The 27,739-nt window shown below is 38.3% G+C and overlaps 1 protein-coding gene and 1 long non-coding RNA gene across 3 annotated transcripts in view; one reads left to right on the top strand and one right to left on the bottom strand.

Annotated features, from left to right (window-relative positions):
* Positions 1-27,739, top strand: part of Pde4b (phosphodiesterase 4B) — a 604,839-nt gene that overhangs the window by 232,641 nt on the left and 344,459 nt on the right. The gene's annotated exons all lie outside the window — the stretch shown is intronic.
* LOC143442398 (uncharacterized) lies at positions 10,291-24,038 on the bottom strand. Its single transcript, XR_013110563.1, has 2 exons — positions 23,807-24,038; positions 10,291-21,251 (listed from the first exon to the last, which is right to left on the bottom strand). It is a non-coding gene; the product is annotated as an uncharacterized LOC143442398 (long non-coding RNA).

Raw genomic sequence — 27,739 nt, 5'->3', positions numbered from 1 at the left:
TTTTGTCAGTGAGAGACCCAGCTGAGACTGAGCCCACCCCACATGGTACTAATGAGTTGAGGCTAATGAAGGAACTGGAAATGAAGGCATGGTTAGTGTGCCGGACAAAGCCGTGGTTGGTGAGGAGACACCAAGAAACCAATGACAGTGGAAAGGAGTCAGTTTGAAGAGACACAAAGTAAAACAGCATCACTAGGAATGCTCTGAAGCCAAGGAGATGCGCCACCCCACAGAGCTATGCGTGCTGGCCATGCATGTTCAGGAAATAGTGACGGTTATATGAAAGCAAGCCTGAGCGAGCCTGGGAGAGCCCAGAGGCTCAAACACCAAGGGCTTAGTCATCCTTTACACTTCAGTTTCTCACTTGGGCCTTAATGAAGTGAACTCTACATGGTAGCCACATGCAGTCCCCTTAGACTATCAGCAGTGTTCTATCTGGTCCATTTCCTCCTGCATTACTGTTTTCTTGCATTTTGAAATATACTCTTTTCCTTACATACATGGGACCATATAAACCATATAGTTGCAGCACATTATTGATCAACTGGACTCTGCCCTCTGGTCATCTATCCACATTAGAATGCTACATTGTATGTTTAAGTACCAGTGTGTAGCTATGAGTTGCATTTATTAAAAAAAAAAAAAAAAAAGTATTCTGGGACTGGAGAGGTGTTTCAGCAGGTAGAGGCGATTGCTGCCAAAGCTGAGAGCCTCACTTTCGTCCACATGACCCACATTGAAGAAAGAGAAGTGATTCCTGCAAGCTGTCTTCTGACTTCCACAAAGGAGTGCATGTACACCTACACTAATACATCATATACTCATCTACATAACAACACACAAAAATAAATAAATGTAACAAGAAAAAACAGTTGTTCTGTGAATATAATGCATCTCTTCAGAATTTCTGGCCAAATCAGAGACTAAATATTTTTCCAGAGATTTTTGCAGTTTCTTTTCTAGAAACCCTAATTTTGTTCTTTCTATTTTATAACTATCCAATGCAAATTTGACAATAAAGTGAGCATTTTGATTATTTTTCCTTTTTTAAAAAATGTATTCTTTGAGAATTTTAATCAGTATATTTATCATATTCTTTTTCATTTCCACAAACCCTCCCAGTGTCTCCCTGTTTCTACCCACTTAACTCCCTCTTTTTTTCTCACTCTTAAAAAAAAGTAAAGGAAAAAAGCCACTAAAAACGACATAATCTATTTTAGCTACTTCTGAGAATAGGAGCACCCTAAAGAATGGTTGATATACCCAGAGACTTAAGGGAAGAAAAGTGATTTTTTTTTTCTCTCCCAGACACTTTGGTTATTTTAAATAATGTGAAATTAGCTGGTCATTTTATTAGTAGTATCTAAAACATTCTTCTGCACTGCTTTAGATTTCTGGAGAGAACTTTAAAAAAATACTTTCAGTTAAGGTCCAGCATTAACCAAAAAGTCCATTTACAAGCTAATAATCTTTTTAGACATTAAGGAAATCTTGAAGTCTCATTAGTAGAACTGAAGGCAGAGATTTAAATCTATTTTTAGTTTACATCAATATTTCTTATACATGGAACAATAGATTTATTTAGAGCAGCAGTTCTCAATCTGTGGATGATGACCCCTTTAGGGGTCACATATCAGATATCTTGCCTGTCAGATATTTACATTATGATCATAACAGTAGCAAATTCATAGTTATGAAGTAGCAACAAAATAATTTTATGGTTGGGGACACCACAGCATGAGGAACTGCATTAAAGGGTCACGGCATTAGGAAGGGTGAGAACTTTAGAGACTGCCATCATCTCTCTCTAAATTTAAGTTGTCATCTATCTTAAGTAGCATCTTGAGTCTAAATGTATTAAAGCATGAAAAGAATGCATGTTTTAGGAGCTAATGAAAATGGTCATGTGGTAATTATGCATGTATTTGGGAGAAACACATGACTGGAATGAACATGTCTTTTATTCTAAGAGTCATGACCAAAGAGAGGGAAAAAATCAAACCGGAGTGTCTGCTTTATAATTTTGTATTCTGTTCTTTTTTTTCTTCTTCTTCAAATAGTCTCTTTGTGCCTTGAAGCCAGGAACTTCCCTGTACTTTTTTGATATTCTCTGTAGTGTGCTTACAGAATTGTTTAGAGATCTAATTTAAACTCTTTTACAGGAATAAAAACAGCGCTACTCTATCCTGGATGCCTCTTTGGTCCTGAGCAGAGTGACAGTTGAATTCCCATGCCCAGGCTCTTGGCCTTGCATGTTGTTCATTGCTCAAACACTTAAGGTTTTTAGGAATCCAGTGACTACTACCATATGCACCCACAATTATGTAAGGCTCATTTATTAACTCCAGTACCAATGCCACACTTAACTTTTCTTGTAATTTACTTAGTATAAAACAGGCTTTGTGATGTGTTTCTGTCACCTATAGGTACCTGTGTGTATCTTCACCTCCTATGCTCTTTAACAAAGGAATGCTTTACTCCCTTCCCATTATGTTAAATGGTTCATCCTATGTTCTCCTAGGTGTGTTTGTTCTTCCTTCTAGCAACTAGATAGATAGATAGATAGATAGATAGATAGGGATGATATAAAGATAGAGAGATAGAGAGATATAGATAAAAAGTAGAAGTAATTTGCATTATTTGTTTGCCTAAACATAAAATATGTGTAAGCCGTTTGCTTTTATTTGCATTGATCTGCAGTTTCTATGCTGAATGTTTTCAGACCATGTCTTTCTAGGGCATAAGATGAAGCCCACTCTTGATTACCCAATTACACATCAACTAAACATTTTTGAATCCTGTAAATATAGTGAGATTTAGAAAGGGTTTTGAGTTGAACAAATTGACTTATCATTCCTTTTGTCCTAATGATCCCAGTCCTAATGTGCTTTTAATCTACTCCGTTTCACTATAATTGTGTAAATTAACTCTTGTGTCATTGGTTATCTGAAAATAAAAGGCTTGCCCTGGAGTGTTGTAAATATGTTGAGTAGTAGTTATTGTATAAATTTCCACAGTGTTTAAAGATAAAAATAATTTTCAACATAAGTAGGAAATGATTAGACTTCTTTCTGTTGAGCAAACAAAGCTGATTTTGCCTTTGAGTTTAACTACTACACTTTGACACTAGCTTTGTTGATATGGCAATGTAGATACAATGCATCAGCAGTCAGGAAAATGTAAATTAAAATGCAAAGCCCTGGGTGGATTTGTACATTCCTCAAAAGCTGCAGAATATAACTATTCATGGAAGTACCACTTGATTTTTTTTTTTGATTCTAAAAAGCAACTAACTGTTTTATGCCAACTTTTGGTATATACATTATATATGTATATACATATATACATATATATATATATATGCACAAATATTTTTCTGAGACAAGGTTTCTATGTAACTATTCATTACATGGAGTTCACATAAGGCTACCTAGCTCTGCTGGAATTACAGGCATAAGCTAATGACTTCATATTTCTAGCTTTATTTTTTATTGTATGTATATGTTTTGCCTGTATGTGTGTATGTGCACCATGTGTATGCCTGGTATCCACAGATGCCAGAAGAGGGCATCAGAACCCCAAGAACTGTAATTACAGATGGTTGTGAGCCACCATGTAAGTGCTAGGAATTGAATGCAGATCTAGCCCCAACTTCATATTTTTAAATCCAAATCATATTCAAATCTCTGCTTAGAAGTCTAAATTTTAATAGTCTTGAATTTGAAATTGATCTTGCAATTGAGTGTGACTCACTTTCCCCTTATTAAATTAGCTTTATTTTTATAACCAACTCACATTTTTGGATTGAGAAAATATAATACATGATATCTTATATTAATAACTGGTGCACTGCAAGAAATTTCAGATAAAAAATAGAATTCTTATTTAAATCAAGTATCTATTATAAAATATACTTCACATTAAGCCATTTTAATCTAAATTAAATGGAAGCATTGGATGTAAGTGGAGACAGAAGACTAATCCATCATCATAGAGAATGAAGATTGAGATGAGATCAGGACACAGATATTTTCCACTGTTTTTGTTCATCTTCCTTTACCAGAAAAGTAGAGAACTTTGGCCTTGTAGTAGGTATAGGTGTATATTCTGTTGTTTTGTTAACTACAAGTAAGTTGTGCTTCAAAGTATAGCTAAATTCTTTGAATTAAAAATTGTGTTGCTCTTGTAAGATCCTGAATGAGACAATTTTTTTTTCTAGTATATCAGAAATTAATACAATGTTGAATTCTTTAGACAGGTGCCAGGAGACTCGGCACACTACTGACAAGCACAGAAAGATAGCTGGATGAGCCAGCTGTCGTATATTTAGAACTAATTTCTAGGCAAGGGGATTTCTATTTGATGACTGCCAACTTCCTGCTCTGTTCTTACTTGGTTTCTGCTAAATCATACAGTTTATCAGGAATAAAATTCTGGTGCCTCATTTAGTCAACATCCAGCACAATTCCTATTGTTGTGGTTTGGGTATCCAATTAAAGGAAAATTTTCTTTGGGCATCTTCCTGTTTCTTCCTGTTCACATGATGCCACTCATGATGTTTCCTCTATTCTGAAGTCCACTTGGGGACTTCTCTCCATGTGATGAAATCTTAGTCAAACCTTACTGCACAATTCAATTGTCATCCTCTGATTCCATTATTTTTTTTAAAAGCTTTTTAAATTTAATTCAAATATAATTATATAATTTCCCTTCCTTCTCCCACCTCTCTTACGGCATCCCCCTACCTTTCAAATTCTGGTCTCTTATTATTCATTCATTCGTTTGTTTGTTTGTTTATTTATTTATTTATTTATTTATTGTAGCACATGCATTTGAATAAACACAAATGCTGCCTGCTGAGTTCATTTAGCATTTTTATCTGTCCTTTTTTTTTTTTTTTTTTTTGGCACAGCATTTGGGATTAGATAACCATTGAGCAGGCACATCTCCAGGGTCAATAAATTTCTTGATTATTTTGTATTGATTCTTGGTACCATTTTGTCCTATTTTTCTTTTGGTATTTGTTTTTGCATTATACTGATTCCTAACTGGTGCTAAATCATTTATAATTCTGTCTTTTTGCAGTAGAATTCATACACTTATTGAGTATACATTATACTTGAACATGAACAGTATGGAGATAAAATGGGCTTACACTCCATGCTCTTCAAAACCTCAAGTCTAGGCTGCATATGGTAGTTTATGCCTATAATCCCAGTATTTGGGATAGAAACCAGCCTAGGCTACACAGCAAGTTTCAGATTTTCAGAACATCCCGGGCTACTTAGCATGACATGGTCTCAAAAACAAGCAAGCAAATACATAAAAAGAACAGAATGGAAGTCTAGTGAGGAAACCCTCCCTCCATACTCTCTCAAATTTGTATTTTTTTAAAATAATATTCTCAGTCTCTAGCTCCTTGCCCACAATGCTGTGCTAGAGGTATAGCCAGCCTAGGGCCCACTGGAAAATTTCCATATATGCATTTCCTGGCTCTCATACCATAAATTGCCTGGCTGTTCTGGGGGGCAGCAGAGAGCAAATAAAGAACATCTGTCTCCAACGTTTGGGCTAAAGCTATAAATAAATTCACTTTCTGTATTTCATGTCATTTCATCTCAATATGGGTAAGGCAGCTATATCCTTTTGGCTTGAGACTCTGGTGATGAAAGTACTATCACCAATGCAAAGTGGAGTTTCATGAAATGTAGAATGAAGCTTTGAAGCTCACTTTGATGTTAGATAAGAGAAAAAAACTGCATCAGAAAAAATAGGAGAAAATTAAATATAATGTTTAATTCTCATTGTCAACTTGACTAAATTTCAAGTTGAATCATCTAAGATACTGATGAAGCCCACCTTGGAACCTTGGGGAGCATCTGTGAAGGAGTTTCCAGGGTAGACTAACTGGGGGGTGGGGGGGGGCGGGGTGGCAGGTGGAACCCTGACCATGTAGGCAGCTCCCCTAGGCTGGGACTGGAAGAAATGCAAGGAGGAAAGAATAATGCCACCCAAGCTCAGGGAAATGACATGTCTGTGCTCCTTGGTTTGACATGATGAGAGCTGCTGTGTACCCTCTGCTGTCAAGGACTGACCCCTGAGAAACCATGAGCCCAAAATAACCATGCTTCCTTTAAATTGTTGGGGCTGGGGTGGCCATGGTGATGAGAAAAGCAGCAGGTGCATTTAACCCTAACACTCTTTCTTTACCCTCTCAGCTAAACCATTTGACTGAGCATTTTTCTCCTTTGGGATGTTATTTCCTACACGTGTGATTATTATGAGCCAGACTTACATGGCCAACACAAAACATACTCAATGGTATTTTGAGGAGGGTTTTGCTTTTCTGTAACATAATGCTTTGTCTAGGCATTGTATTTTAATCTTATAGGTCTTTCACTTATAACATCATGGTTTTGATTTTGTGTTTTTATGGGATTTCTCTGTGTGTGAATGTGTGTGTCTCTGCATCTATATGTTTTTCTTATGTCTTCTTCATTCATTCTTACCTTCTTCTCTTTTTGTTTGTTTGTTTGTTTCACACTATTCTAGTTTAATTTTATTTTAGATACATAAAATGAATTTTTAGTTAGATAAAATAAATTAAAAATAGTCTGTCTTCTAATGTGAGAGAGAAAGAAAAGACATGGATTTGGGTGAATAAGGAAGTGGAGAGGAGCTGGGAGGAACTGGGGGAGGAGAAAATCTGATCAGAATACATTGTATAAAAAAATCTGTTTAAAAAAGAACAGGAATGATCAGACTTAGGGGCCTGAGAGACTGCTCAGAGCTTTGGATCACATGTTCCTTTTTCAGAGGACCCAAGTTTGTTCCTCAATATCTATCTAGGGCAGGTTCCAGCCACCTGGGACTCTGGCTTCAGAAGATCCCACATCTTCTTACCTCATCTGGCAGCAGTGCTTTTGTATACATACACATAGTTAAAAATAAAATAATTAAAATCCAGATTTACTCCCCTTATACCCTAAAACTCTCTGTTTTTTATTCTGTGCCACCTTACCTTTACCTCTATGTGTGTGAGAGTATGTGGGTGTTCGTGTTTCTATGTTGCTTGCACAGTGAAATTGAAATCTACATATTTCACAGCTACATATTTATTGTTCTTAATAGTACCTTTTCATATTTCTATACAGAGTTGACTGACAAAACAAACAGAGAAAATGCTAAACTTACACACTGAGACAGAATTTCTATATACTCATTCTTTTAGATGATCTGTCTCATGTGTGTACAACAGAACGAGACTGTTAATCCCTCTGGGGTCAGATGCCTCCACCTACTCCTAATCAAGTCCAGGAGTGTGACCTGAGTGCTGGAAAATGTAGAGTGGGGTTCAGCCTGTGAGGATTTTTAGTTGAGATAGATGGGTGTTCTTGTCACTCTTGTTAAAGTCCAACAACACAAAGGAAACACTCTGAGACTGGAGGAGACAGAACTCCATATTGGAGACAGAAAAATGGCTTCATCAATGTTCAAGAGAAACAATAGAAAGAGTAAGAATCTGGGGATTGTTGGAGGGTATAAAGTAAAATATGCTAGTACATCATTTGGAAATAGTCTCCATAGTGCTGGCTACTCTTAAGTTCATCTTGGCCAAGAAAATGTCAAATTTTCTCCTACCTGTGGAGATGGTAGATATTTAGGCTAGGGAAAAGGTAAACAGATTCTCATTTCCATAGAAACAATTTTCATAAAGTATTGATCAGCAAAGGAGATGAGAAACACAAAGACCGTTGTCACAGTAACAAGGACATTCAGAGCCATGCATCCGAAGAGATCCCTCTTAGAATAAAGAATTCAGACTTGCTACACCTTGATGCACAATAGTGTTTAATATTCCTAAAGAGTTAAAACATTTTTTTCAGACAAGGGTAAGCTGTATTCATAAAGTTAAGGGATTTTTTTTTTTTGCTTTATGATTCCATAAATGTCTTCTTCTAATTCTAAAATTCATTTTTAAAATCCATGATACAGTATAAAAAGATCATGATGAAGTCCTTTTATATATGTCATATATGTTATATTTTTTTTCAAAAGTAGAATTGGAATACAAGAACCCAAAATTCCATCACTTATTCAAAAAATACTTGCCAAGTTTCTGTGGTTATGCTGCTTAGGAAGATGGCAGTGGAAGCCAGACTGTGAGCCAGCAGGCCCCGGGGCTGCATTGGTGAAGTCACCTACAGGCACTTGGAATCTTAGCTTGATCCTGGAAGCCCTGGAACTTCTATGGCAGGTGTGAAAAGATGGACATAAAACCATCTCACTTAGGAAGAAGAATATAAATGGTGTTGCTTAAAAGTTTGGAGCCTGGGGAACAAACAGATATCCTATTCTTTGGACAGGATTGATCCTTGCAAAATTGGCGATTTGCAGGAATGGAAGGGCAGAGGCTCTGGGTAGCAGGTGTACATTTGGAGCAGTTTGTCTGGGGTCAGATGTCAGGCATGGAATTTCAGGACTGTCGGTGCATGATGAGGTAAAACAGTCTGGGTAATGAAAAAAGATGGATGTCAACACCTGACAATTTGCCTTGAGGCTGGTGATGCTTGCCTGTTCCATTGACCCTCAGGAGACAGAAGAAGAAGAATTAAGTAGCCATTGTCACCAGAGGCAAGGGGTAGTTTGAGGAGGCCTTTATGGAGGGTTGCTTGAGTGTGGGACTGAGGTCAACCTGGACAACATTGGATGAGTCCTGATCAAAACCAAAATAAAGCAAAGCAACAACTGAAAAAAAATGAAAGAAAAAAAGTAAAAGATAGAATAAAAAACACAGACCAGTCAAGTGGTACCCTCCCAAAATTTCAGACTGTGGAAGGAAGATCACAAGTTTGAGGTGAAAAGTTGTAACACTATTATCTATTTAAATAACTTGACTGAATTTTCAAGGTTTTATAAATAAATAATTTTAATTTAAAGTTGTCAATGGGATGGAATCTGCATGTCTCAGAAGCTGGTTAGACTTAAATTCGTGTCCTGACTTTTTACATACGGAGTCAGCTTTCAAGAGTAAGAATTAGTTTCACATCTAGATCTGTAGCTAACTTCTTGGGCAAAGAGGTTTAGTTTCTATAACATCAACTCAGTCATCCAGGAAAACCAGAGTAAAACTTGCCAGCCAGTACTGCAATAGGGAAGAACTAGTTCAATGTAGAGTTTCCCCTCACTGTGGAGTTTTAGGAAATGACATCAGGCTCCATTCCAAGTCATTCAATCACCCTCTGCATTCCAAATGCATAGATGTAGGAGCAGAAAAGGTATATTAGGTGTTGGGCTCCACCCCTCCAAGGCCTAACAAACCAAAGGATGCCACCAGTGGTCCTCAAGCTCTTAATGGTGCCCAGATGACAGATCCCATTGGTGATTTGTCCTACTATGAAGATCATAAGACAGTCAAAAGTGGTCACAATATCTGACAGTTGGAGAGCAACCTCAGTTGGTGATGAGACTCTGTGTTGGAGTCAGCTAACAACACCCAGTTTTGAACAACCACTTTATGGGAGGAAGATGCACCACCCAACTGCAGAAAAACCTGTTTAGTGTGTTCAAATGACAGACTCTGGAGGTAGGATATCTACAGAGGTCAGAGGACAGGACCCAGTATGGAAGAAAGCCTCAATCTTTTAATGATTTCCTTTAGTGACTGGACCTGATAGGGGAGTGGTCTTTTTTAGCCTTAGAGGTTTGTTTGTTTGCTTGGTTTTTGTTTGTTTTTTGTTTTTGTTTGTTTGCTTGGTTTTGTTTGTTTTTGTTTGTTTGTTTGTTTGTTTTTGTTCCAGGACAAATTCAGAAAGATTTTTAGCTTTCCCTTTACTCCAGGGGCAGCTTCCACAAAAGAAATCAGACCTCAAGACCCAGAGTCCTGTGTTCCAGAAAAAGACTCAAAGTTTGAAGCTTTACTTCTGGACATACCAGAATTGTGAGAAATCTTACACAAAGTTTCACTACTTCAGAACCTGCATGAGAACACACACCAAAGAGAAATTCTTTAAGTGCAACACACCTGCATATACATGTAAGTTCTCCTAATCAGGTGAGCTCACCAGATTCAGGAAGAAGCACAGATGGATGGTTCTTTCTGAATGCAAGTGCAACAGAACCTTTGCAAGATCAGATCACACAGCAAGCTGAGTGAGAGAGTGCAAGAACAAGTTTGAGCCAGCACTGGAACCTGACTGTCCACAAGGAATATCTGCCCCACTAAACTTGCTTCTGTTACACCATGTTTGTTGTATGTCATGAGAAAGGGAAAAGAAGACACCAGTGGACTTATAAAACAACAAAATCTTTTATTATTCCCACCACATAAGCAGAGATGCTGATTGATTGGGGCCACCAGACAAGGACTGGGGAACTTTGTTTCTTCTGACAGCATCAAGCTGAAGCAGGGTTTATAAACATAAAACCCACAAGCATTTGAGCCAAGTTACAGTTTAATTTTTGTCAATCAGAATGCAGAGATTAGGGACTTTCACAGGTGTTTTATCAGTTTGAATATAAGTAATTTTCCAACCAATCAAATTTGTTTGTTCTTTCTGTTGTTAGAAACAGGCATTATGTTTTGAATAACTATTTTTGCTTAGAGAGGGCATTGGTAACAGGTAGGTTTGGGGGCAACTATTATTGCTTAGAGAGGGAGTTAGTCAGCTTAGGTAAAATGGAGTCTGAGTCAAAATGGCAGTACTTAAGACTAGTTCTTTTAAACTGCTCCCAACTAGTTCATTCTACCAAGAACATTGTCAACACATAGTAAATGCTTAAGGCTATTTGTGATTATTAAAAGATAAGATAGATAAATATGCAACATCTACCATATAAGAATGGATTATTTTGCATTCTGCAAAGGTGGATTTTTTTGACCAAGAATCTTACTTCTGAGAACTGATAGATATCTTCCTGTCTATGACTCCTGAGTGCTAAAATTAAAGGTGTGTTCTATAACAGTAAGATGAATCCTTTAGTCTGCCTTTTCTTTAAGATAGCTAGTGTAATGGCACTTACATTAATTAAACTTCCATATTGCCTTTTAAATTGTACTGAATAACAGCAACAATAGAAATACTAGGAAATAGTGAAAGAATAATAATGAAACAATGTAGGCCCAATCTAGCATCCCCGTTTTGGACTTGAATAGTACTTTCTATTTTAGGATTTTGGTAATATCTGGCTTCTCTGAAAGTCATGTTCCTGTGATCCAACGATGCAGTTCTATTTAGTGCAGTATGCCCAAAGCTGAGAAAAAACAGAAAAAACCTCGCTTCCCATAAGTTGTATCTGGTAGTTTATGGTGACATGACTAGCAAGGAAAAGGACAACTGAGTCCATCAACAGCTTTTTTCTCTGAATCCTCTTATGAAGACAGTTGTGAGGTCACTTCGTTCCTTAGTGGCTTATTTTCCCCATTAGTAAATATTAAAAGTCATATTTACATTTTTCTCCTCAAATCCTCAACTATGATATTTTTTCATGTCTTCTTTTATTTTATTTGCATATACATATGTGCTGCATGCCTCTGTATAGTTTGATCTGTGAAATCTACATGTTTCTCAGCTACACTTATTGATACATGAAGGAAGAGGGGTGGGTCCCTGTGTGAAACAGCTTGGCTAGTATGTCTACAGATATTTCTCTTTCCCTTTGGGAGGACAGGTTATTTTAGATTTTCAGCTGGCATATGTAAGTGTTCTTGGTACTGTGTACAGCTGGAATCTACACAAAGGGAAGGATCTGATGGTGGAGGAGACAAATTTGTAAGCTGGAAGTGAAATAGAGTTGTCAGTGTCCAGGAGAATGGAGAAGAAGGGGTGGATAGAGTGGGGACCTGGAGGTGGTTGGAAGGTGTGAAGAGAGGCAAAATGTGCCAATAAAGCCTGTGAAATATCCCCAGAGGGCTGACTATTGTGAGATCAGCTCAGATGAGGAAATCTAAACTCTGCCTCAACTGTGGGTAAGGTAGATAAGGAGCCTACAGAAAAGGTGATTAGATTCTCCTTTACATAGAAAAAAAATACATCAAATATTGATTAGGAAGTTAGCAAACAGAAAGGAACCAAAGATGGTTGCCATGGAAACAAACAAAGCTCTGCATCTGAGAAATTCCTTCACAGAAGTGAAGGATAAAAAGTGCTACACCATGTTGTACTGATTTTTACTGTTCCTAAGATTGTTTTTTATAAAAGCAGGGTAATTTGTATTAATAGAAACTCAAGGGTTATTCTTGCTCTTCACTCTATTAATATATTTAATGACCAAAAATTCAATGTAAAATATGGTATAGGTGTGAAAAGTACAAGATGAAGTAATTTTGCCGAATTCATATATGTGATTTTTTTTTTCAAAAGAAAGAGTAGAATACAGGAAGCCAAAGCCTGTAAATTTCTTATAATTATATTCTGCCTGTGTGTGACTGGACAGCTTGGAGCCTAAAGGATAAGCCATGGGGTGTGCCTACACATCTCAGGCACTTAGCTTAACAGCCTGCTTCTGAGAACCTCTGAACTCCCATGGACAGAGGGAAAAGGCTGTATGATACCAGGTCACCAAAGAACTAGGACAGGGTCAGTTAATCAGAGAAAAGAGTGAGAGTAGTGTTAGAGAAAACATTTAGGGAGCAGTGGACAAATGTGTCAATGGACAGTATTGATATTTTATAAAAATGGGCTCTGTGTGGGGATGATGAGCAGAGACTGAGCACCTGGCCTAACTTGGAATGGGCTGATGTCACATCCGTGATTCCAAGAGAGTTGGTCGTGGGTGGGGTGAGCAGTCTTAGAGGATGGAGAAGATGACATCAAAAACTGTCATTATCGGATAATTGTTGATGGCTGTAATACTGTAGGCAATCAATCGGCAGAGACAGAAGGATTGGAAGCTAGTTTGAGTTTTAAAAAATGAAAGACACCAGCCTTCTCACCACTGGTGATAGTAATTCTAAGGACAAGGGAGGCTGAGGAGCAAGGATTGGCTTGAGCTCAGTTGTTGTGACCAGACTTCGCAACACACTGAGATTCCATGTTTAAAAAACTTGTAGAACCCAAAATACAAAACAAATAAGAGTAAATGAACAAAACACCAGGTTCAAAAGGCTCACCTATAATCCTAGACTAAGGCAAGAGGCTCCAGAATTTGAGTTGAGCCTGAATTAAAGAGAGAGAGACAATGTATCAAAAAACAGATCAACCAACAAGAAAAAAAAAAAAAAAAACTCTATCATCAATGCTAAAGTGATCATTTGAATCCTCAGTTTCTCAGACTACAAATAACTTGGTGAAACTTAAAGTTGTCAAGGACATGATATCTGCATATCTCAGTTGTTCAATAAACTAGTAACTCAGGTGTTCTGTGTTAACATCAGTCCTTAGCTAGAAAGCAGATCTCTGAGGAATAACATCTGTACATATAGCTAATTCTGCAGGGGCAGCTGTCCTCAGTGTCTGCATCCTCAACTCTCGCATGCAGGTCAAGCACTAGGGTTGTGGTAGGGATCGTAAATCCAGTATAGAGTTTCCCCTCAGAATAGCACATCAGGAAACAACTTGGAAGTCCTGCAGCCTTGGCTAAGGGACTCAAACACTCTTTGTTCTCCAAATGTCTGTTGGGAGGAGCTAATGTCAATAATGTAGATGCTAGACTCTGTCCCAAAGGCATATTGAATAAAAGTTATCAAGGAGGTGAAATCTCCATGGTCCAGCAACTGATCAGACATAGAAATTCACATCCTGAGTGTTTACACACAGACTCAGCTCCAGAGAGCAAAATTCTGCCTGTAACTGTAGCTAATTCCCTTGGCCAGCTGTGTTCTGTTTGCACCTTCAACTCTCTCAAGGAAGACCAAATGAAAACTTACTCCTGTGAGTTACTTACTCCTGTGATATGGATGGTAAGATCCAAAGTACAGCTTCCTCCAGTTGAACGTCATGACTTCAAGGAATTCCTGGCTCCTTTGCTGGGTTGCTTAATTACTTTCTGCATTCAGAGCTCATGACAGAAAGAGCAAGGATTCTGGATTTGAACTCCAAGGCAAAGGGTATGGCCAATCAAGGCCAAGACTCTGAAGTCCTGCCCACTTCCTGGTACAGTTTCTAAAAGCTGACTCCAGACTCATTAGCTAAGTTGAGTGCCTTTCTCCCAGCCCACCTTCATTACAGCTCACATTGTGGATCTACTTGAGTCTACCACTAACCTCTGTCTTCATAGTTGACTGATTTTAAAGACTTAAGCTCGTAGAACAGAAAACTTACTTCAGGAACATGTTCTCCAATCCCTGAACAGTAGAAAAAACTGAGGAGCCCCTCCTTGTCTTCTCTGAACTGCATAAGGAGCAGGTAGAATGTCCAGGTGAATTTCAGCCAGAGTCTTGCAATCCTCACACTGTCCCTGTGGAAACCAGCTGGCTTGTGTCATCTGAGTCATGTGATGGTCAACCAATGACGTCATCTAGATTTTGGGTATCCCTGGGACAGCCTTCACCCAGAACTCAACAGCATACCCTGGAAAAGACATTGATTTTCAATTTGAAAAACCAAATGAGAATTTTGCCATGTACCAGCAATCCATGTCTGCTGACCAGATGAAATTCCCAGCAAGCTCTCAGCTGCAGGAGCTCAACCTCCAGAACATTTCCCACACTGGTTTCCAGAAGAGAGCAGTCCTTCATAGCCAGGTCCAGTCTACAATGAAGTCATCCAGCTGAACTCTCTGAGCAGTGGTGAATGTCTTGGGATTCACAATACAGCCATATGTGGTAGTCAGAGGATGATCCCTGGTGATAATCAAGATACTCTTCCTGAAGGGCAGCTGGCAGCTCTTGAAGGGAGCCATGTAATGTTCTCCAGTGGTTACCAGACTCCAGATAAGTACAATCTAGTTACTTTTGTGTTTGACCAGTCCATCCAGGAGGAAGATCAAAAGATGCCTGCCACTGGGGACCAGATGTTTGACTGCAGTCAGATGGCAACCAATATGGGTGACATTTTTCTCTGTTGGGATCATATGACAGATCCTATATATAGCCAGGCTCCCCATCTCAGTCAGGTGATGATTTCTTTTCTGACCACAGTTCTTGTGGATGTAGGAGGAAGATTCCAATTCAATGACCTTCTATGGGGATCACATGATTGTGTGTGTGTGTGTGTGTTGTGTGTGCATATGTGCATGTATTAGTTTATTCACTTTTCTGTAGTATGTTGACTGCCAAAACTACCAGTTAAAATGATAAATTATGATAAATTTCAAAGCTGAGACACTTGGTCTCTTCTCCATCATAACTTTTGATGACTTGTCTCTTGTGTATGCTGCAGCTAGTGTATGACATCTCTGCCCACTTCTAATTCTGTCCAATTCAGTTCCCTTCAGGTTCTGGAAGGGGTTTAATCACTGAATCAGACTGGTTCTCTGTTTCTCTCTCTGAAGGAAACATGTGTCGGGAGTTTCAGTGGGTGTACTTGAATGCTCCTGTTACTATATACAGTTTCTAACTGTATACAGTTCTGTGGGTGCAGGATATAGGTCTGAAAACTACAGGTAAAAAAACTGCATTCTTGATCATGGGAATCGTGGAGGAAGAATTAGGGAAGGCCTATTGGAATGCAGCCCCCAAATGCTGGCTATTCTAAGGTAATTTTGAGCAGGAAAGTTCACAGTTTTGTCTCACCTGTGCTCAACATAGGTCTGTAGGCTAGGAAAAAAGGATGGATACAGATTATAAGGGTCATCCATAGTGATAAAAAGTGAGATGAGTTTTGTAAGTCTATAGCCTGGGGCGAGTTTATTTTCTTCAAGTAGAATCAGGAATGAGATGTATGTTCTTAGGTCCCCTCTCATTTTCTTGAGATTTTTTTTTTTTTTTGTCTCCTTGTCTCTGAATCTTTGGTTTTCCCTTGATCTTACCCCAAACTATTAAAGATATTTTTCCAACTACAGAGTATAGGTAATACAGCTATTTCTGATCAAAGCTTCCATGAATATGCTCAGGAATCAGTAGACACTAGTCTTTAGTGTTCTCCACAGTGACAAAAAGAACGGCTGGTTGGATCCCAGTGAGAATGCTCCAATGAAATCTTTATCTTTCCTGGGCTGGATGCTGGAAAACAAAACAAAACAAAACACCCAAAAACCAAAACAAAAACCCACCTAGCACACACCAGATGGGTGGAAGGGCAGGCATATGTGCTTGCTTAGGGAAAAGGAAGGGTGCCACCAGTGCTTGACTACCTGAGAATGTAACTTGCATGAGAATGTAGATGCTGAGCAGACTTCTCAGGAGATACCATGAATCTAAGGTTGACCAGCTACAGGTAACAGAGCTGGAACTTGAAGGTCAAGAGGACTGTATTAAAAAATAAATAAACAAGAGCGTTCTCATGGAACACATCCATAATCTGAAGGCAGCCAATGCCCACAAGAAGCTCCTGGCTGACGAGGTTAAGGTTTACAAGTCTAAGACCAAGGAATCACAGTGAAAATACCTGGAAGACCTCCTCTAGGCCAAGGAGTAGGAGAACAAGACTGCCAAAAGAGGAAGAAAGCAAAGAAATAAAACCCATCTTGTGGTGCACATAGTGGCCACTGTGTGGCCTTGCATGGTTCAGTGATTTAAGTAAAACAAGCCTTAAAACAAAGCAAAGCAAAACAAAACAAAACAAAACAAAACAAAACAAAACAAAACAAAAAGCCCTGCTTGCTAATTAAATAATGATTGCATAGCTTCCCTTAGTGACTTGAGAGTACCCAAGGATCTTGACTCTTCATCTGTAGTCGGTTGCCTGCAGAGGCTACATGGGAAAGTGTCAGATTTACCTGTTGGTGTCCTAAATGGTTCCACAAATACTCTGCAGAGCCCTTTATCAAATGCATTGTGCACAGTTTTGTAATATGCCCATAAAGCCACAAGTAATACAGCTTAACAATCACTGGTAATGAAAGAAACTTCGGAAAATATGCCACAAACTGATTAAGGAAATGGAGAGAGTAATTCAGAGAAAAGATTAAAGGAGTTAATTATGCACAGCTTGACTGAGCAGAAACTAAAAGGAGAGTTAATGGGCTTTTTGATATTATTTGAAGACACTAAATGTCAAGGAGAAAAAAATGTTTTGTATGATACAGAGAAGTGCTATTACAGGAATGAGATTGAATTGAGAATGGGAATATTTAAATGAAATATTAGGGATGCTTTTGAAATGAAATTGTGTAGTAGTCTTTCAAATATGAAATACGATCTCTTTTTCACAGGGAAAAGACATAGAAAAATATACCAATTTTTACTTGTAATACTTGTTGGACAGTGTAAATGATGTATTTCTTTAGTGTTTATGAATTTCCAATTTGAACTGCCTTGAATTTCAACAAGAGCCCACTCTGTTCCCAAATGTTTCTGAAATAGATGTCCTAAGAAATTCTCTTATCTTGTGTAATGTAGGGCTGGAGAATGACTTGTTTGTTTGTTCGTTTGTTTGTTTGTTTTAAGACAGTATTTCTGTGCATAGCTCTGGCTGTCCAGGATTGCCCTCTGTAGACCAGGCTGGTCTTGAGCTCAGAGATCCACCTGCCTCTGTCTCCTGAGACTAAAGGTGTGTGCCAGCACCACCCACCTTGTTTTCCTTTTAAACTACTTTTTATACATTATATTTTGATCACAGTTTCCCCTCCCTCATCTCCTCCCAGATATTCTCTACTTTTCTACCCATTCCTGAAGGAAAGGGTTTGATGAAGTCATTCCACTTACAAATGAGTGTTCCAAAGTCTCTCACTCCCCATGGGTCTCTGTATTAGTTCTCATCTACTCTGAAGAAAGAACCATGATGCTGACTGAGTTGAACACACTGGTCTATGCGTATAGCAGAATGTTGTTAGGTATCATTTTATTGCTATATTTGTTAAGCAGAACAGCAGTATTAGTTTTACCCATGGTCTATCTAGTCTCAGGTTCTTGGCCACCAGAGCAGTGTCAGGCATGGTTTCTATCTGATGCAGATGGCATTTGGTTACTCTACAATTTTTATGTCACTATTGCTCCAGTGTTTCAGGCATGCAGGTCACTGCTGTAGATCACAGGATATGTAGCTCATTGGTGGTTATATTATTCCTTTGGTGGCATGACAAATACCTGTTTGAATGATGAACATTACTCAATAGGTGTGGAGACTCTAGTTAGGCACCAGCTAAATTTCTCAATATTCAATGAGATATGTAAGTATTGTCTTCATCCATAGGGTATTATCAGTTTGTGGAGAACAACCAATCTATGGGATTCCTTTAGCCAACAACTCAATTACATGTAACCCATTTCTAGAGGTGGGGGTTTCATTTGGTGGCATAAAGATGTTTAGTTGGGGAATTATCTCCCCTCTTATTTGGTGATTCTATATAGATTTCATTCACACACACACACACACACACACACACACACACACACACCTCAAAATGGCCTGTTGTATTAGATGTTCCATACCATATTTCCACTCTACTTCCTCTTCCTTGTCTTCATGCATTTAATCCTCTCATTCCATTCTTCCCCTTGTCGCTCTATAATTATATATTCTATTTCCCCTTCCTTTGGGAATCCTGCCCTGTTCACTAGTCCCTTACTCTATACCTAACCTCTGTGGTTATAAAGATTGTAGTATGTTTATTGAAAGTTTAAAAAATAATATGTATGTATAAGAGAATATACATCATAGTTATTTTTTGGGATCCATGTTACCTCACTAAAGATTTTTTTCTAGCTCTATCAATTTTACCAGTGAATTTCATAATTTATTTTTTTACAGCTGAACATTTGTTTTATTTGTTTTGGTTATCCTGATTGATGTAAGACAATATATATCACAGTTGTTTTGATTAGTGTTTCCCTGATAACTAAGGACATTGATCATTTCTTTCATTGTTTCTCAGACATTTGTGCTTTATCTTTGGAGAACTCTGTTTAGTTCTGTTTCCCATTTTTAATTGGTTAATTTGTTTTCTTGATGTTAATTTTTTTAGTTCTTTAAATATTTTAGATATCAACCCTCTACTGGATATAAAATGGGTAAAAAAATCTTTTCCACTTTTGTAGCCTGCTTCTTTATCAGAATGATGGTGTCCTTTGCCATACAGAAGCTTTTCAGTTTCATGAGGCCCCATTTATTAATTGTCGTTCTTGGTGCCTCTGCTATTGGTGTCCTTTTCAGAAAGTCTTTTCCTATGGCAATAACTCCATGACTATTTTCCACTCTCTCTTCTATCATATTCAGTGTATCTGGTCTTACACTTAAGTCTTTGATCCATCTAAAGTTGAAGTTTGTACAGGGTTATAAGTGTGGATCTATTTGCACTCTTCTACATTTAGACACCCAGTTTAACTAGCATCATTTGTAGAAGATGCTGGGTTTTTTTCCAATATGTATTTCTAGCTTCTTTGTAAATAACTGTGTCTAGTTGTATGTAAACTTATGCATGGGTCTTCAATTTGACTCCTTTGATCAAAGTGTCTGTTTATATTCCAATACTGTTTTTATTACTATCGCTCTGTAATACAACTTGAAATTGGAGTGAGTGATACTTCCAGTAGGTGTCTTGTTATTCTTGGAGAATGGCAGGGATATTGTTTCATTGGTGCATTTCTGAGAGTAACAGAAACTGTTTGAAGCTGGTTGATTTGTGTATGTACTCCAATAAGATGAGACATTACTTGACAAGCTATAAAGAGAAAAGTTACAGAGAAAGTCAGTATATAATAATAAAGTATGTATCTCAGTGGTAGAGCATTGGCCTATCATATACATATGTATAGCTCTCAATATCATCCTTTGCATCATAAATCTCCCGCTCTTTCCATTATACACACACACACACACATATTTGACAAGAAGACATAATTATAAGTACATATGCACCAGGATACCAGAATACCCAAATATATAATGTGATTACTAATGCATTGATTGAAGGAGAGACATATTAAGATACTATAATAGAAAAGAATCTAACTTAATACCCATGTTTAACAGTGGAAAGATTATCTAGACAGAAAATCTACAAAAACACATAAAATTTGAAAGTTTTTTTTTAGACTAAATGGGTCTAACAGGCATATTTTTTCATTAATAACAGTTTAATGGGCAGTCTTCTTAACTGCACAGGAAACATTCTTCAAGATAGATTCTATGTTAGGTCAAAAATAAATATAGAAAATTTAAGAGATTCCATGTCATATTAACTCCCTGTTTTGGACCAAAATGGCACAAAATAGAAAACAATAGTAGTAGAATTTAAAATAATATATCAGACCAGATCTGAGGAGAAAAGAGGAGGCGCACATGTGTGCACACACACATACAGACACACACACACACACCTACACACACACACACATACATGTAGTTCTGTGTTTCCGCCACAGCACTAGGGTGTCAGAATGCCACTCAGGGAGGTGAAATGCAGGGACACTAGTCTATTCCTTTCTCCCTGTTGGGATGCCTGGCTCATAATGACACCAACATGCTTCTCAGGGAAGAAGAAACTCTGGGCTCTATGCTACATGGCCAGTTGTCATGGTCCTCTTACTGAAGTGTGGTCATATGCTCCAGGACAAGAATTTGGTTGGGAACAGATTCAAACACCTACTATTCTCAGTTATGAGAATGGCCGGGATTCCTTAACCTGCTTGATCTTACCAGGTTTTCTGTCTAGTGACACAGTTCCACTTGCCCTACACTCCTTTTTCCTTTTATAAAGGGAAAGTGTCATCGGAGTGACTGTCTCCTATATTATTTGTAGTTAAAACGTGGGTGGGGTGGGGTGTAAGCATTAAAAGAATGTACAACATAAGCCAGAGGGGTAGTGCAGGATGGGAGCTGGGAAGACAATGGATTATTGAACTAACTTACTTGCTCTCTATCAGTAGATAGAAGTTGAGAGTAAGTTTGTACAGAGCTTTCTGAGGGTATTAACATTGGTCTTAAACAACATTTGATTTATTTACATGGACATAAAGTTTTCCTTACTATCATGTGAGTTTCCCCAAGCTTAGTAGGCATTAGGCTCGGGCAAGAGAGTTTATCTGTTGCTGGAAGGACCCAATCCTCTCATCTGTAGATCTCAGATCTGCTTGTCTCAAAGTCTCTAGTCAAGTGATGTATCTGGACGAAGGCAGCTTTATGGCCCCAGCCAGGTCCAAGGAGATGGTGAGTCTGTCTCCCTTTGGTCTGCAGTGGCAGCACTGTCTTTTTTCTTTGGCAGAGATAAACCTGTAGAATAATAATAGGGAGCAGAGCCTTAGCAGGCAGATGTCCACACAGGGGCGGGGTGGGGTAATGTATATGTTAAGCCTATAACAGTTTGATTGGGAGGATGTCAGTAGTCTGTTGCTATGGTCCTAGACAAAGGCAGGGATATTAAAAGAATTTTAGTCCTGGAAGGAATCCTTTAAGTGGGGAGTTACCTGTGTTGTATTAAGGAAAGCAGAGGGAAGAGTTGAGTGTTATCTGTTTTAGGCAGCTGAGGAAGAAAATACAATATTAATTATGTATCTGGGATAGGCAGTAACAGCTTGTCTGTAAAAAAATAATCTGGCTTAAGTGGGTTATTTTAATTCTTAATTTTTTGTTAATTAAAAATTAAATAATGATCATTAATATAGTTGGTTTGACCTGTGGGGTTAGATTAAATATGATTTTTGAAGCTGAAAAGAAATTTTAAACAAATTAACAATTTTTAGAGCAAAATTTTAGTTAAAAGCATGAACATTGTTTCAGGTGTTTCTGCTAGGGAGAAGAACAAGCATTTATACAAAGAAGCATGAAAAGTTTTGCGTTAGAGGTTTCAGGTAATTTTTTTTTTTCATTCTCAGCAGTAAGAAGTAGCCATTATGTTTTTGTTTGGAGGGTTCTTTTCACCTAGGTGAAGTGGGAGGAGCCTGCTCTGCCACACTGCAGCTGCTGGCCATTTGCTCTAGCAGGCAAGTCTTTTTTGTCCCCCAAGTGTGTTTTTTATCTTGACTGATACCTCTATAAAGCTGTGATGGGCTGCTTTTTGCAAACCCTAAAAGTGGAGTGGAAAGAGATGAAGCATAGGGACTTGGTGGCACAATATAGGCGGGGTCTGGTGGGAATCCGAATCTTTGTTAATGGCAGATTGGACTGCCTGGATTTAGAGAGGGATTGGTGCAGTAGCTCTCCCTGAAAATAAAAGTGGGAAGAAGACAGTGTTTGTCTTCAAAGTGGGAAGGCCCCACGTTGGGCTCCAGATGAAGTTCTGTATTTCTACCTGGATGCTGGGGTGTAGAAATGCAGCTCAGGGAGGTGAAACGCTGGGGCACTAGGCTACGTTCCTTTGGGCTACTGCTCAGGGGAGATCAAACAGCCTAAAATAGGGATCCCAGCCCATGTTGAGAATGGGGGCCATGGGCCTGAGGCAAGCCTGGGAATCTGGCTTAGGTCAGGGTGAGTGTCAGGAGTTCAGAGGGGCCTTCTGCAAGAAACTTAGGTATGGCTTGGTATGGTGAAGGCTTCCCCCACAGTGGTCCTTGAGGAAAAAGACAATCTTGTTTGGCCAAACTTGTGTATTCATGGTGGAAAGGATGCCTATGTCTTACTCAGGATGGACCAGAGATTAAATATCTTTTACAGGAAGGAATATCTGGGAAGGGAAGCTTATTAGCTTAACCCTCAGGGCCTATCTAGCTCATTACCATGGAGAACTCTGGACTCTATGCTACATGACCAGTTGTTATGGTCCTTTTGGTGAGGTGTTATGATCAGGTGCGCCAGGACAGGAATCTGGTTGGGACCACATTCAAAGACCTACCGTTTCCAAATATGAGATTAGCTGGGGTTCCTTAATCTGCTTGACCTTACCAGATTTTCTGTCTGGTAACAGGGTTCTGATTGCCTCCGACATATATACACATGCATGTGTACACACACACACACACATATATGCACATACATATATGCATATACACATACATAAATGCATGCACATGCACATATAAATACACATGTATGTGCAGATAGTACATATACTTATATACACATACATATATACATACACATGCACATACACACACATACACACACACACATACACATCTGTGTGTGAAAGCATAAACAAAGTGCTACTCAAAAATCAAGACTAAATCATGAGGAAATGGAAAATCTGAGGAGTTTAATGACAAGGAAAAAGACTAAATCAGTAATAAAAATCCTCACCTCCAAGGAAAGCCCGCAACTGCTGAATTCTGCTAAATATTTAGGGAAAAACTACACAAATTCTTTTCAAACACTTTTAAATGCAGTGAGTTGGAGGATAGCTTTGAAGTCAATTGTATGAGGCTAGCATTACTCTGATACCAACATAAACGTCTAGGCCAATCAGGCTACATAGTGAGACTCCCCTGCCCCACACCCACTATACATACATATAGATACACTTACACATGCATACGATGTTGTGTGAGCATAAACAAAATGCTACTCAAAAATCAATAAGTAAGAAATAAAGGTATCTTGTAATAAGATAGAAGCATAACATACAAGAATCTATACACACTGTGGAGTGTCAGTCTGAAGAGGGAAGTTTATAATTTTAAAAAATGCATATTTCCATAAAAAGAAAAAACATATTAGCAATATACTTCAAGAAACTTAAGAAAAAAGAATAAAGTAAGTTTTAAATCAATAGGAAGAAGAAAAAGACAAAGAAAGACTAGAGCAGAAATAAACGTGACAAAATTAGAAAATTCAGTAATACTAAGCTCTTTTAATAAATGATAAAGTTGATTAATGACAAACGAGAAACAAACCTCTGCAAACAAAGGAGACAAGAAAGTTGAAGACAAGGCAATGCAGCTGACACCACTCCAATACACAGGCTTCCGAGGAACACTCACCAACAAATGGGCTAACCAGACAAACTGGAAAAACTCCTCAAACATTCAAGGTGCCCGATACTAAACCACGAGGAAATGTAAACTCTGAGTGGATTCATAACAAAGAAAAAGACTATATTAGTAATACAAATCCTTGCTCCAAGGAAAGCCCAGAACTGCTCAGCTTTACTGCTGAATTTTGCTAATTTTTTAGAAAAGAGCTACACAAATTCTTCTCAAATGCTTCTAAATGCAGGAAATTAGAGGGTAGCTTCTAAGCCAGTTGTCTGAGGCTAGCATTACTCTGATAACAAAGACGCGCAAAAACAGTATAGGAAAAATTATGCACAAATTGTTTTTGAAGAATGTGGATTCAAAAATCTACAACAAAATACCAGCAGACTGAATTCACAAACATTTAAAGAGTTATTCCTCATGTCAAGTTATATGTTAAGGATTGTTCAACATACGTGAATCAGTAAATGTGACACGCCTCATTTTTAAAAAGCAAGAGACTAAAGAAGTCATGTTACAATTTCAGTAGATGCATAAACAAACATTTGGCAGGATACAGCCTTTGTTTCAAGATCCATAGATTAAGTGGAACAGGATTTGCTTCAACACAAAGAAGTGTTCTCATGACAGCCTCCTAGGTAACATCTGTTGCAAAATCTATCTTTTTTTTTTTTTTTTTTAACGATTCAAGATAAAGACAAAGATGCCCATTCTCATCATTTCCTTTTAGCACAGCCCTGGAAGTGCAAGCCTGAGAAGGCAATAGAGAAAAAAAGAAGGCAGCCAACAAAAATGGTTCAACTCTCTCTATTTGTAGGTGACATGATTGTTTACACAAAGATAACTCTTAAGATGCCACCAAGACTTTGTAAAACCAATAAATCCTGTAAGTTTCAGGATATTCCATTAACTCTCATAAATACACATTATTCTCTAAAGCATTCCCATTTTAAACAGTAACAGCAATACTCAGGTAAAATACTTACGTACTAAAAACCACAAGATGCTAATAAAAGAAAACTTGAACAAAGAAAAAGTGTCACGTGTTCAGTGATTCAGAAGAATAAATGTTAAAAAGTCCATGCTGCAAAAGAGAAGCTACAAAGTTGGTACAATGCATGTCGACATGCCAACGCCACATCCTCACAGAAATGAAGAAGCCAGTCTTTAATGTCATGCAGAATCACAAGCCAAGCGATCTTGCATTGCTGAAAGAGCCAGGAGCGAAAGAATGGGTCAGAAGGCACCATGCTCCCTTGTAACAAAATACATGTGGCTAGTGTAAAGGTAGAGAACCCATAAATATACCCACCTATTAAGGGTCTGCTGTTACTTCCTGGCAAAGGTGCTAAGAACACACACATGATAAGAACAGCATTGTCTGCTCTGTGAATGGTCACAAGTGGATGAGTGGCATAAGGCCTTCATCTGACACAGTATACAAAACTCAGCCCAAAGCATATTGTAGGCTTCCATATAAAAAGGAGAACTGCGGGCTGGAGAGATGGCTCAGAGGTTAAGAGCACAGACTGTTCTTCCAGAGGTCCTGAGTTCAATTCCCAGCAACCACATGGTAGCTCACAACAACCATCTGTAATGGGATCTGATGCTGATACCTCCTTCTGGTATATATGAAGACAACTACAGTGTACTGATATAAATAAATAAATAAATAAATAAATAAATAAATCAAATATTTTTAAAAAAGAATAACCACTGAGAAAAGACAATGGCTCAGGCTCCATGGCACCCACTTGAATGCTGAGGGTTCTTTTGTGTGTGTGTGTGTGGCACCCAAGTATAGGCAGCAAGACACACACACGCACACACACATATGCAGGACACCAATTTTGTAGCTTCCCTTGTGTAACATGGACATTTTAGCATTTATTCTTCTAATCAATGAACAAAGGGCAGCTTTTCATTTATCCAGGGTATTATTATACTCTGAACAGTGGGGCATGCCTTTAATCCTAGCACTGAGGAAGTTAGGGTGGTTGCATCATTGTGAGTTCCAGACTAGTCTAGTGTACTTGAGTTCCAGGGCAGACAAGGTTGCATAGTGAGACCTTGTTTCAAACAAACCAAACAAAACTAAATGGGATGCCACTAACTCTCTCCACAGGACTCCGGCAACTCAATAGCAAAAAATAAAATGCAAATGGCCCAATTTAAAAATGTGCAAAGGCTAGAAGACAGGAAAGTATGCTATGAAATGCTGTCTTCTAGATATGACCCAGTTATTGCAACCATGTTTAAAAAGCAGACATGGCTACCTGTACAACTGAGAGTTGATGGCTGAGGGTGGGATTGGGAGGAGAGGGGAAGAGCTGGTTGGGAGAAGGATTAGCAGGTATGGGAAGGAGATAGGTAGTGGGTGAATATGATGATCATAGTACATTGTATACAAGTTTTAAAATTTTAAGCTAAATAAATAAATAAATAAATAAATAGGAAAAGACTCAAAAGCCTACAAGCACAAGACATAAATGGACAAAAATAAGCATGTGGCAACAAGGCCACTATCCTTCATCACTGGGGGACCCCAACCAAAACCTCATCGAGCTTTCCCCTACACCTGTTAGAAAGATCCTTCTTAAAACAAGACAAAACCAAGGGTTGGATTGAGTGTGAATGAACATGAGTCTTAGAGCAGCCATTATGGAAAACAGTACAAAGTTTCCTGGAAAGAAAGAAAGAAAGAAAGAAAGAAAGAAAGAAAGAAAGAAAGAAAGAAAGAAAGAAAGAAAGAAAGGAAGGAAGGAAGGAAAGAAGGAAAGAAAGAAAGAAAGAAAGAAAGAAAGAAAGAAAGAAAGAAAGAAAGAAAGAAAGAAAGAAAGAAAGAACTCAAGCTAAAGATAGTACTATAAGATTCAGGAATCCTGCTACTGGGCATATACCCAAAGGAGCTGAAACCAGTTTGTTGAGGGATTTCTTTATTCTCACAATGAATACAACATTATTCATACTAGCTTATGTCATCAATCTGTGAAACGATCTAAAGGTCTGCTAATATGCGTAAAGAAAATGAGATATATACGTGTGCATATGCCTGTGCAAATAAATATGTAATAGATCACCACTCAGTTTTCAAATAGGAGTTCCTGCCACTTTATGTAGGTGAATACGTGGTGTAAATATAGGTAAGAATATAGTGCAATGCCATTTAACTGAGGAGTAGAATCCAAGAGTAAATGAAGCAACAAATGAGAGCATAAAACTGAGAGAATGAGACCAAAGAAGTCGGAGAGCATTCACTGCCGCCTCCCCCACAGTCTGCTATTTGATATCTTCTGGTTTCTTGCAAGCATGCCACACCCTATGCTGCTCGCTGCTCGGCATCTGGCTTGTCTGTTGACTTTGTGCTTATTGTTTCACGTCTCCTTTCTTCTACTCAACTATTGTTAGCCTGACAGAAGGAAGAGTTTAATAACCCAAGTCCGTGCCCACCTGTCCAACTCACCTGATGATTAAATGTTTGTGGGGTGCAAGTTGGGTGAAAAATTAAATGGTTTCCACTATTTCTTTTTGTTTGATAGGACTCCTCACACCGACCAGGCGCCTGCCCACCCAGCCCTTTTCTACTTCTAACACAGGGAGGTGTAGTTCTGAATTCTGCATTTGTCATTTTCTGGTGAAGTGACCTTGAAGGACTAGCAGAAACTTGCCATACCTGTTTTACGAGACTAAAATGAAAGATAATCTATTGCACAAAGTTAGGATTGGAGATCATAATTAATGAACGGTGCTTTCACCATCTTCAATCAACTGGACTGTTATTTTTAACACTCAATATTATGTATCCTTTCAATGTGTTTTCTTTTTTATTGGAAATTATATTTATATTTCAGA

Source organism: Arvicanthis niloticus, chromosome 5 (genome assembly GCF_011762505.2).
Source record: "Arvicanthis niloticus isolate mArvNil1 chromosome 5, mArvNil1.pat.X, whole genome shotgun sequence".
Classification (NCBI taxonomy): domain Eukaryota; kingdom Metazoa; phylum Chordata; class Mammalia; order Rodentia; family Muridae; genus Arvicanthis; species Arvicanthis niloticus.
This window is presented reverse-complemented; position numbering and strand designations above follow the sequence as displayed.